The following is a 12,566-nucleotide window of genomic DNA, read 5'->3' on the forward strand; positions in this document are numbered from 1 at the left end:
ATTGGAATGACATTCACTCTGCACTTCACTGAGCTAAATTTACCGTTGCTACACTTGACAGGCTCAACATCGAATATAACCTGAATAAACATTATTTTTTTTTAGCGGAGGAAAAAAATGTCGGAAAGACAAGCGCATTCATTGGGACTTGAAGGCTTCATCGTCTGAATAGCTGGGATCCAAAGCAAGAAATTATCTATGTGCCAACAGCCAAATTAAACTCATATTATGAATGTGCCAAGGCTGACAGAGAGGTGCAGGAAACATCATCTCTTCTTGGCTGTTGGTCGTTCAATTAATTCTGACAGCAACTGGACAGAAATACTGCTCTGTGCTGTGCTCTCGATTCTGGCAAATAACACATTAACCCCTTCGAAACCACTAGCTCCACACTTAATAGAAACATAGGAACAGGAGTAGGCCATTCAGCCCCTCGAGCCTGTTTCGCCGTTCTATAAGATCATGTCCCGTTATCTGCGCTTGCCCGATATCCCTTAATACCCTGATGTGAATTAGAACAGTTAATTGATAGTTGGCCCATTATTTACTGCTGAGTGGTTAAGAGGGCTGGACTTCTGACTGAAACAGCTCTGAATGGGATTGATGAGCATTGCATGTTATGGCCATCAAGTAGAACTGGAGGCAGGTCCCTGTCATTTCATGTGCAATTAATGTTTACAGTTAATCGTGACAGACGTTATGTCTTTGTACTTGTTCTGCTGTTGACAAAGAAGGATGTGAGCAAGTAGCAATTAGGATTTTGAAAGGTAGAGTTGCTTCTGCAGAGGTTTCCAAAAAAACTCAAGTCAAATCATCACCAGTGAACTCCAATCCCTGATGTCCTGAGATGGCTGTGTGGTGAGCTGGGAGGCTGTTGCAACACAGTGAATTCGAAATAATAATATTAACAATAATCCTTGCATTTGATATCGCGCTTTATCGGGTCTTCGAGACGTCTCAAAGCGCTTCACAGGATACACCGCAAAGTGAATTGACTGTATTTTGCGGACGAAACGCAGCAGCCAATTGCGCACAGCAGCGTCCCACACGCAGTCGTGGATTGAATAAGTATTATTAATATTATTTTTTTTTCTGTCTCGGTCCGGGCACCGACTTTGGCTGCAATGTAGCTTGCACTGCAAGTTAAATTTAATATTGAAGCCAACCCATTTTATGAGAGTAATGTTTAAAAAAAGATAATATGAATGAAAAATCCTTCAACATCTTGGACTGTCTATTTTGTCCCAAAAAACATTACCTCTTATGGGGCTGGGTGCGTCAATGACATGACTTCAGAGCAGTAATTGTTACTATTATTGTAGTTAATTCACTTTTACAGTGTATCCTGTGAAGCGCTTTGAGACGTCTCGAAGATGTGGTAAGGCGCTATATCAAATGCAAGGATTATTATTTTTTAAATGTGTTGCGCGCTACTGGAATAAATAATCCTTATAATAGTCCTTGGATTTGATGCAGCGCCTCATCATGTCGTCAAAACGTGTCCTAGATCCTCAACAGATTTACTAGAAAGTGTACTTAAGGAATCTCTTAGCGATCAATTAAATAGCTGATCAGTTGCGAGCTTCCCACAGCAACAGTGCAGCAAAGTGTTTTATTATTTCGCCCACAAAGTCTACAGTCAGTTCACTTTACAGTATATTGTGTGAAGCACTTTGAGAGGTCTCGAAGATGTGATAAGGCGCAAAGGTTATTATCATTGCATGATATTAACATCTTTAGTAGGAATGTATTGCTTTTATCTGATGAATATCTCAGTGTGTATGAGCGCTTAAATAAGGTTTACGATGCCGAATGCTTTATAAATCTTACTTGTTTATTACTGTCTCTACACATTCTTCATATGCCAGCATTTCTATGACTAATGGATAGACTTTGTTCAGGAAGAGTCACATCACCCAGTATATGTTGGATAGATCAATGCTTTCCTGTCAATAGTTTTTGTATTACAACGTGTGTGTATTTATTTTCTGCCAACATGGAGGTGGGTTAGCTTGAAAAAAGCCAGTCAATCCAATTCATGTTTTATCATTAAATGTGTTGCTCTGCAACTGATCCCTGAGGCAGTAAATGGCATTAACGAATCATTCGACTTATATGAATATTTTGCATTGCAACTCATCCAAAGTTTTCACAATTTTTGTTACATCTGTAAAGATGAAACTAATTTTTCGTGCGCTGTTCTTCTTGGCTGCTGAGACCTGGTGTGTGAAGTCTCTCTAACAGTCCCTCAGTACTTTATCTCTCCCAAAACAATGCAATGACATTTGTAATTGGCTTTTAAGTTATATTCTCTATATAAGTTATTTGCATTCTCATTTCAATTAAAACATGCCCCATGAAATTTGCAGGATTTTTTTTATTGTTAAACTGTAAATTTTTATCATTAAAAATAAGTTCTATTGAAAGCCAGAACGGACTTCAAACATATCGTGCAGAACACACCCTCGATTAAGGACACACCAAACCCTGACCGAAACGTATCTGACTGTCGGATTAAACCAAGGGAAAAATTAATTTTTTTGTTAAAAAAGAAAAGTTTGGAAACCAGCCCAAATGATAGATTGGCAACACTCTCCAGCTGTTGGGGATAGGACCAAATATCAACAAATTGAAAGAGCAAACATATAATTATTGTGCAGAACTAAGATGTTATGGTTCCTCAGCAACCGTACAGATCCCTGTGGACTGTGTTGACAGTGGTTAAATGGGTGGCTCCGTCGTGAAATTTGTTTCCGCATTAGCAGTGAGCTGGTTCCAACTGTGTCGCTCCCCGTACTTTGCATATAAAGTATGCCACTTGCGCTGTTAACAGCCTCGGGCAGCAGATGTAGCCCACAACTGTTGTCCACATTTGCACATCAACCACACTGCAACCATCCAGCACTGTGAATGCACTTTGGAATAGTAATATTATAATAATAATAATAATAATAATAATAATCCTTGCATTGATACAGCGTCTTATCACATTTTCGTGGCGTCTCAAAGCTCTTCACAGAATATACCGCAAAGTGAATTGACTGTATTTTGCGGACGAAACGTTAGGTAACCTCGCTTCGGAGGGTTTTGACTCTTGTGCAGGGAATGCCGTGAGCAAAGAAATATTTCCGGCGTGCCAGGGCCAAGGGGCAGTTGTTTCTAACAAGCTGTCGCAGCATCAGTTTACCACTATCTTCCTGACTTGTCTGAAGTGTCGATATGACGAGCGTTGACATTGTATTTTATATTGCGCTCCTCACCTCATCGTGAGCCGACTTGATACTCTCTTTCTAAGCCATTCCGAAGCAGAATACATTGCAATCAAACCCAAGAATCTCCCGGGGTTGCATTTGTGTAATAATAATAATAATATTAATCCTTGTATTTGATACAGCGCCTTATCACGTCTTCGAGACGTCTGAAAGCGCTGCACAAGATATACTGTAAAGTGAATTGACTGTATATTTTGTGGGTAAAACGAGGTATCCGATTGCGCACAGCAGTGTCCCACAAACAGTTGTGGATTGAGTGACCAAATGTCCTCCTGATGTGAAAGATATCTAATTGTAAATTGTAACATGGTCACTCAACTACAGCACTCATCCTTCTCTCTCTCCCTCTCTCTCTGTCTCTCTCACACACACACACACACACCATTCCCTGTCTAATTCCTTTTAGTGCTGCTTCTGTTACAGCTACGGCAATGAAAAATGCTGGTCAGAGTAACAAATGACATCTTTCTTAACTAACAAATCTATAAATAGTAAAAGTAATTGGTATTGCATCTTTCACGTTGGGAAACCAGTTAGGAAAGTAGCCAAAATGATAGATTAGCGACACTCTCCAGCTGTTTAGGATATGACCAAATGTAACACTCACACCAAATTGCCTTTTGGTAACTTTACTGTACCATTGGAAGTATAATTGACAGAAGTTGTTTGCAAGTTGATGCAAATTCAGCTCGGCTTTAATAAGTGTGCAATCCTTGCAAATGGACTTTTGTGGTTTAAATACTTTTCGGTGGTGATCGATCACAAACTGTTGCCATCAATTCAGCAATGCCGCTTCCAACAACAAGTTACATTTATTTAGCACCTTTCGTGTCAGGAGGACGTCCCAAAGTATTCCACCGGTCAACATACATCAAACTGGAGAATTTCCTCAATCTCTTCAATGCCCACATAAAATGTCGCAAGCCATAGCACTACCTGATTTATCTGCAAATAAATTTAGAGATTTAGAGGTTACCGTAGGCACAGTCGAAGAGGATTGTCTTCAGGCGCAACCCGATGAAGGGGAAGGAAGGGGTGAGGCAGAGGGATAGAGGAAGAGTGTTCCAGAGGACAGCACTGTTGGCCAAGACTGTGAGCTCAAAGTCCCGATTGAAGACTTGAGCCACAACCTTCTGAATCAGAGGCGAATGTGCTACCCACAAAGCCAGGCTGACAACATTTTGATGAGGAATCTTTGCTACTTAAAAGTCTGTGACTTTTTTTCAATGTTGATCTTTGTAAAGTTTGACAGGACTGTCCGTGAGATAATGGGTGAGAATATTTTTTTTTTGCTTGCTCCAAGAAATGCTGGGACTTCAACTTACATCAAGGTCAGATTGAAGGGATGAAGATCTCCTCCGACAGCAGTGATCGCCCAAAGTAAACCGAGCTCAAGCAATTTCTATTCTGCTCCACTAGGGACATGAGCCCTCAGCACAAAAAAAACAACTATCTCAACCAACTAACAATAATAGAGAAATGTAACTTGCTGAGCTGATAGGGGAAAACTAAATGCACAATGGGGGAGTGCGAGACACTGACATTAAACACAAGGATTGCAAAATGTATTGCATTTCTAGCACATGAGCGATGAACTCTCACCTTCATGACTGCAGCCATTCCGCCTATTCTCACTTTGAGTGGTTCGTCTTGTGAATAAAATGCAATACGAAGCACGATGTCAGCCTTGGCAGAACATTCGCCTTCGAGTCACAAAGTGTTCGGTTCCAAGCCCCCTCCCTCCACTCCTCCTTCCCCCCCCCCCCCCCCACCCCACCACACCACACCCCCCCACCCCCAGCTGGGTGTCTGACACGTGTGTTAACCCAGCACCATTCTGTAGAGTCTCCAAACCAAGATGAGAATTGCATGCTTCGCACCTACACACGGAAATTGCAGAGATAGATTGTTAGGATAGAAGGCGAGGTCTCTCCCTCCTTATCTAAATCAGGAGCTTAACTGGAGTTTTGTCTAATCTGCTCATCATTCCATGTTGTGCACAATTAGTAGTTCTGATTCTAATTCCTATAACATGCGCCCATTAATGAGTCTGTAAAAGCTGCTCATTATTAAAACATGACCTCCTGCTGGTCGGCGATCTGAATGTTTTATTATGAACACATCGTGAGTGCAAATGCGTTTGCAAGCATCTCCATGCTCTTAGCTTCTGCTCCTTTATAAAAGAGAAATCGGTGGTGTGGTTTCAGCTCCATTCCCGATATTAATTTCCCTTCAGCTCTGAGGCCGTCAAATTAATCACTGACTTCATTGGCTGTTTGTGGGATGGTTGCTGTGCCCAAATTGGCTGCCGTGCTCAGCTACAAAAAGGTACACATCAAAGTGTGCATCAAGGTGAAGTACTTTGAGTCGTCCTCCTGATATAACAGACACTTCATCAGATGTAAAGATTATTATTATTTATAAAATTCACTGAAAAGAATAACCGTTTCTCTAATTGTTAATTAACATTGAACTCTTATGAGAAAAAGCTGTATTCACCCTTAATACTTTATAATCATATGCATTGCCTGATAACCAAACCGCAGCTTAACATTCTATTTTTGTTGTTAGAAGATTATTAGGTCCCTACTTTCAATATTTTGATGTTATGCATATCTATTCACTGTATTGTGCATTTCATTAATATTCACTAGGTGTTTTGTTTGCAGCCACCGAAATAAAATGAGGATGGATTATATTCATTTACAGATTTATGGAGCAAATAATGATTATCTGATGAGATGGTGACATTGGGAAGAAACTCAAGCCACGACAAGACCGATATGTATGTGTGTATATACATATATATACATATACTCATGTAAGACAAGATTAATCCAGTCCATAACATATATTCAGCTACAGCTTAGAATCTTTGCTTGATTATACCCTCTGTCTCCATGATACAAAAGGTAGCCTCTTCCTCAGCATGATACAACTTTTGAACAATAAGTCCCAGATATAGTCAAATCAGATCCATGAATATTTATGCTTGTATCATTCTGGAACCAATGCATACGTGAGGGAGAAAGAAATATGGGAGCATCGGGAGGCTACGATAAGGGGATTAGGATGGGTGCAGTATAAACTTTGGGACAGACTGGAATGAGTGACCGATTTTATTTAGGGGAAGGAGGCTGAATGGCCTATTTTGATGCTGTAGGTTCTATGTAAAAAACCTTCCAAAAAAATAATAATAATAATAATAAATTGGCCGCTCAATCCATGACTGTTTGTGAGACACTGCTGGGTTTCCCCCACAAAGTATGCAGTCGATTGACATTACACTATGTTCAGTGAAGCTCTTTGAGATGTCTCGAAGACGTGATAAGGCGCTGTATCAAATGCAAGGATTATTATTATGTAGTATTCCATGTTTACAAATCTGCAGTCATTTTACATTACCTGCTAAATTAGCCTCGAGATGTTTCAGTGTTATAGGCACATAACAATCAATTGCAAAGATTGTTATGATGACCCCATCTCTATCTCTCTGCCTCTATCCTCATCTCCAGGACCACTGCTGTCCTGACCGCTGGACTGTCTGTCAGACATAAAGTCCTGGACGAGACAAATTTTCTCCAGTTGAATGTCAACAAGACCAAGGCCCTCCTGCGTGGCTCTCGTCGGCACCTCCACACCTCAGGCGCTGACAGCATCACCATCCATGGTTGCACTCTAACCTCACTGAGCCAGTAAGGAACCTGTGAAGTGCTTTGAGTTGTCTTGTTAATGTGATAACGTATGGTTTCAAATGCAAGGTTTATTATCAGTTGGTTTTGGTGTAATTTCCCTTTGCCTGGTGCTGTGTGTTCTGCCAGTTATCTTCATTGAATTAAATGATAGCCAGCTCAGTTTCACAAGCAGTTCGTGCCTGGCTAATCTCATCGGGTTGTGATTGGAAAGGCTGACATTTGTCTCTGGAAGGAAGGCTTTATTTGACGATTAGGTTAACACTGTTGTATTAATAGTTGTTCGTCTGCTGTTCTGACATTGTATTTGCCATACTCTTTCTGTATTTGGATTGGTTTGTGGTTTGTTGCTAGGGTTACAATAGCCTGAAGACATCACAAATTATTAGATGAACGGCAATGGATTCAAGTGAAGTGTGATGATATTGGTTCTCATTCCATCTCATTGGTGATTCTCATACGCTAACGCACTGAAAAACAGCAATCCTTTCCCACTGTGAAGATCTAATGAAAAGATGTCTATTTTACAGATTGGTTTACTTTTTCTTTAAGTTATTTCCACTTGTTTGATTTCATCTTGATTTGGTCCAGTCGCTCTAAGATCCGGAAGGAGTTTGTTTGTCAGATACATAATAATAATAATAATAATTCTTGCATTTTATACAGCGCTTTTCACGTCTTCTAAACGTCTCAAAGCGCTTCACTGAATAGATTGTAAAGTGAATTGACTGTATATTTGTGGGCAAAACGTGGCAACAAATTGTGCACAGCAGCGTCCCCACAACCAATCGTGAATTGAAGTATTCGATTTATTATTTTTTTTCTTTGACGCATTATTATCAGGCGTGTGGAGTAAGGAAACTTGCCCAAGGTTTTGTCCTGCCGGGATTCGAACCCGGGTCTCTCGCTTGTGAGGCGAGTGCTCTAACCACTGAGCTACAGGTCTCCACATTTGTCTCATAGCTGTTTATGTGATTTTCTGGGTGCTAAACAACTGCTGCATTCGCCTAGAAAAAGTCACTATATTTGACAATAATTATGTCTGTGAAGTTGTCTGTGGTGTTTGTTGTTGTTGACGTTGAAAATGCAAATTCTTTCTAAAATTGCAGCAGTCACAACAACCTGTTACAGATGCCTCTCAATATTCACATCACCATGAAATATAGATGGGAATTTGTGACAGGCTTCTTCCTTCACAATTATGCAGCAATTTGAGCCATATTTTCATGTCTCCCTCTCCAGATAAACATGTCAGCAACTTAACTAGATTAACATCTAATCAAAGGTCCAGGAAAGGGAATATCTGAGGGTACAAAAAGGAAATAAGATCAGATCGTTAATGGGATCAACTTTACTTGATCTAATCAATAATTGAGCAAAGACTCTCTCTGCGACTGAAAATTGGAGGTTAACAATAGTAATCCTTGCGTTTGATACTGCGCACAGCACACAAATAATATGCTCTTATTTGTCTCGCAGTCAATAGTCATTACCTAGCGCCCTCGATCAATTCTTATCGATGCTCCTGTCTCAGATTATAAAGTAAATCGGTGAAGAAATCTCAAAGCCCATCGCGGGATTGGACTGCGTATTTAGTAGATGATTGCGGCAGGCCATTTGCACGCAGCAATGAAGTTGCAGATTGTCAATGAGAGGCAATGTAGAAGTATCTCGATGTCTGATTCACTTGGCATACTGCTCAAATCAACACCGTGATCTCGCTCTGCTCACATTTACTTTATAACCTGAGGCAGGAGCATCCATAAGAACTGATCAAGGACACAAGGTAATGACGATTGACTGCGAGACAAATAAGAGCATATTATTTGTGTGCTGTGAGATACCGTGAGCAAGACTATTAATAGCACGTAGGTCAGGGTTTGAGTTACTGGTAATACTTACAACCAAGAGTTCAATTACCACCAATGGACATAAAGTGCAGAATTGCCACATTCCCACAACAAAGCAAATTGATTGCAAGGTTAACGTTGGCCATTTTTGTCGTGACTTGAGGATTAGAATATAATGTTGAAATAATTGACCAGAAAGTCGCTCTCAAAGCCAATCCCCTGAAGGGACTGTGTATAAATTCGACCACTCAACCATGTCTAGTCCTGTTACAGCAGCTGAGAACTCGACAGAGTTATCTCCTGAGATTCAACACTGAATATGCCAAGCTTAAGAGCCTCTCCATCTAATGTCCACTGAGCAGTCTCTCCCCCAGATCTTCAGGCTGGATCCAAGTTTCCGTACATTTCTCTCTCCACAATTAATTCAAACCTAACAGAATTTGTGTGGGGGGGGGGGGAGGGGGTGAAAGGGGGGAGACAATGTAGGGCGGATTTTGTTAAAAATTCACACATAATGATAATAATCCTACAAATGATGAAGGGTAGATCTTATATAATATAAATATAGTAATAATCCTTGCATTTGATATAGCGCTTTTCACGTCTTCTCGACGTCTCAAAGCACTTCACAGAATAGATAGACTGTAAAGTGAATTGACCTTATATTTGTGGGCGAAACGCGGCAGCCAATTGCGCACAGCAGCGTCCCCGCAAACAGTCGTGGATTGAAAATGAGCAATTTATTATTGTCTTATAAGCAGAATGTGTTTACTGTTACTCCTTTCTTTAAATTGTCCTCTCTGACTAATGCAAACTTGGAATTAGCATTTAATGCTCATTTTTTGCGTCTTTCTCGGCTTGCTGGCTTCCATCATGTCCATGGCTTGAGGTATGAGTGTGCCCGAAGCACAATAAAAGCAATACAGGTAAGCGAATCAAGATCACCAGAGCCTCCACTGTGCAACCCCCTTATAAGGGTCTTTAAGTCATCGCCCAAAGACGAAATCAGTAGGTATTGAACAAGTAAGATAATCAGAAACAAACACAGAGAGAGCTGGGAAAACTCAGCAGGCCAGGCAACATCGATGAAGAAAAGAAAGTGAGTTAACATTTCGGGTCCATGACTCTTTGTCAGAACGGAAGCAAAATTCCAGCATTTGCAGCATTTTGTGTTTTGCTCAAGTAAGATAATCACATTACTACGGATGTTTCCCAACCATTCATTTCTTTAATACAATGATTGCGATGTACGTGTGTGTGTGTGTGTGTATGTGTGTGTTTGTGTGTGTGGCATTTAAAAGTGAGAGCGAATTTCTCTACGATTACAATTCGTATTTTAGGAGCTATGACTTTAATGCTACACACACACAGCAAAAAAAACTGCATGAATTGAGGAATCCCTCGCTTCTACTTTATGAGCTCCTTGGTTTCTACATCAATAATAATTCTTGTCATTTATACCGTGCCTTTTGTGTCAGGAGGGTCTCTCAAAGCACTTCACAGGATTTCCTGTAAAGCGTAGTGACTGCGTATTGTGTAGACACACGCAGCAGCAAATTTGGATTCAGCGACTTCCCACAAACAGTCATGAAATGAATGACCAAAATCTGGGGTTTGTTGGCCAGGACACTGGGAGAAATTTCTCAATTCAAACAGTTCTTCCAAATGACAAGGAAGTTAACTTACATTGCGTAAACTAAAATAGATCAACAGCAACAACAACTTCAAATCCACCATGGTGCCCGATTATAGGTGCAAAGTGGGATCTTACGAATCCCAAACATGAGGTTATAATGAGAATCTGATTTATTTTATTAGAGAACTGTACTTATGGTACTCAGCCACAAGATGGAGGTTTTTAAGGCCTTGTCTCCTGGTAATCATTTGTGGCATTCAGTTTAATTAAAGTGGTTGTTGCGAAGCTTTGCCCAAGTGAGAGCAGGTCATTGTGCAGCGCGAGAGAGAAAAACAAGCAATATTAACGTGGGAGGTTACAGCCACACGAAATGCGATGGAACGAGGAGGAAATATGGGTGGAAAGGTGGAAAGAAAAAAAAGTCTGAATTATTTATGAATGTGTCGGGAATTCAAGTAAAGCTCACAAAGGGCTGCTCAGTACTTATCACAAGCACTTGAAGTCTACAGTACCTTTGAGTTTGTCAGAGATGAAGAAGGGCAAAGGCTAGATGTGCCAATAAAGAAAAGTGCAAAGCATTTTATGTCTTAGAAAAATGCCACATGAAAGACATGCATTTAATACGAGAGCGCATTTTTGAAAAGGCAGGTTAAATCTTGTGAGTACGGTTCATTGTGTGAAGCCTTTTCAAAGGTAGAATTGTGAATGATGTTCATCAGAAGCAGCCTTCGCTGCGGGGACCGCAACCATTATATTGCGCTGCCGAGGTTAGGTTGGACAACCCGTAGGTCTGCTGATATTGAGCACGCAGCTCTTTACTGATCGAACAAAGTCTTCGGCGAGCTCAGTTCAGAGAAATGACTGTACGTCATTGAAGGGAAGATGGGACATGTAACTGCTCGCACAGGGACAGAAGGGCAACTAACGTGGCAACATTAATAAGTTGGTCACTTCAATCCACGACTGTTTGTGGGGACGCTGCTGTGCGCAATTGGCTGCCGTGGTTTCGCCCACAAATATACAGTCAATTCACTTTACAGTGTATTCTGTGAAGCGCTTTGGGACGTCCTCCCGACGTGAAAAGCGCTATATCAAATGCAAGGATTATTATTATTGTTATTATTATTCTGTGAAGCGCTTTGAGACGTCTCGAAGACGTGTTAAGGGGCTATATCAAATGCGAGGATTATTATTGTTATAGTATAACGTTAATTTGGAAACTAGTGAATTGTTTGCCAGACCAGTCAAGTCAAGTTGATACCGATGCACACATGGTTGAAGACGCACAGTTTTATTAGCGCAGGGGGAAATCTCAGCAGCGTCTACACCTCACTCTCCAAACTATGCCCCTCATCTCCTGTGCGCACTTCACACAGGCTAGTGCCTGGAGCACTCGACAATAGCAAGGCTTGATGCCGAGAGCAGGAAGAAAGGGGAATCGACAGCGGGCACGATTGAAGAGAAAAGTCTTCAGGTGCGATCTGAAAATGGGCAAAAGAAGCGCCAAGACAGAGGGGTTGAGTCCCAGAGATTCTGGGTTTAAGGGCTGAAATCATGTCACTGGAGCTGAAGAGAATAAGCACGGCTGAGCGAAGGGAGAGGGTAGAGGAATGTGATTGAGCGGATATGAGAGGTAGGGAGGTGCTCGGGCATGAAACGGTTTGCAGGTGAATTTGTAGGTAGATCAGAACCTTCAAGGAGATATACCTCGGAATACAACAGATATCTGCCGGTTTTCATTGAAATCTATATTTTTAGTGCCATTTTTCCCCCCCTCTTTCCCACCCCACCCCCAGTGCTGACCACTATTTGCTCTAGTCCAGGTTGATATAAATGTCAGCGTTTGGCTCCAGTCACCATGTCCTTGCGCTGCCTGTGTATTGAATTGGGAGAGAGATCAGATTCTGCGTGGCCTTTTATACATCTTCATTTGGACGCCCTGCAAGATAATAACCGCTCAAGACAGAAAGTCAAATCCATTTTGCTTTGCCCCAATTGACTTGTGGAGTCCGTTGCCATCTGCCTTAGGCACTTTGTCGCCCTCTGCCCTCTGTTCGATCAGAAATCTGCCATTGCCATTTTGGTGCCAACAGTAACTTGCATTTATACAGCGCTC

At 41.2% G+C, this 12,566-nt stretch overlaps 1 non-coding gene across 1 annotated transcript; it reads right to left on the bottom strand.

The window, feature by feature from the left end:
• Positions 1-7,838: 7,838 nt before the first annotated feature.
• On the bottom strand, positions 7,839-7,915 carry trnav-cac. The gene has a single exon. It is a non-coding gene; the product is annotated as a tRNA-Val (tRNA).
• Positions 7,916-12,566: the final 4,651 nt, after the last annotated feature.

The sequence above is a fragment of the Callorhinchus milii genome, unplaced genomic scaffold, assembly GCF_018977255.1.
Source record: "Callorhinchus milii isolate IMCB2004 unplaced genomic scaffold, IMCB_Cmil_1.0 Scaffold25, whole genome shotgun sequence".
Taxonomy (NCBI): Eukaryota; Metazoa; Chordata; class Chondrichthyes; order Chimaeriformes; family Callorhinchidae; genus Callorhinchus; species Callorhinchus milii.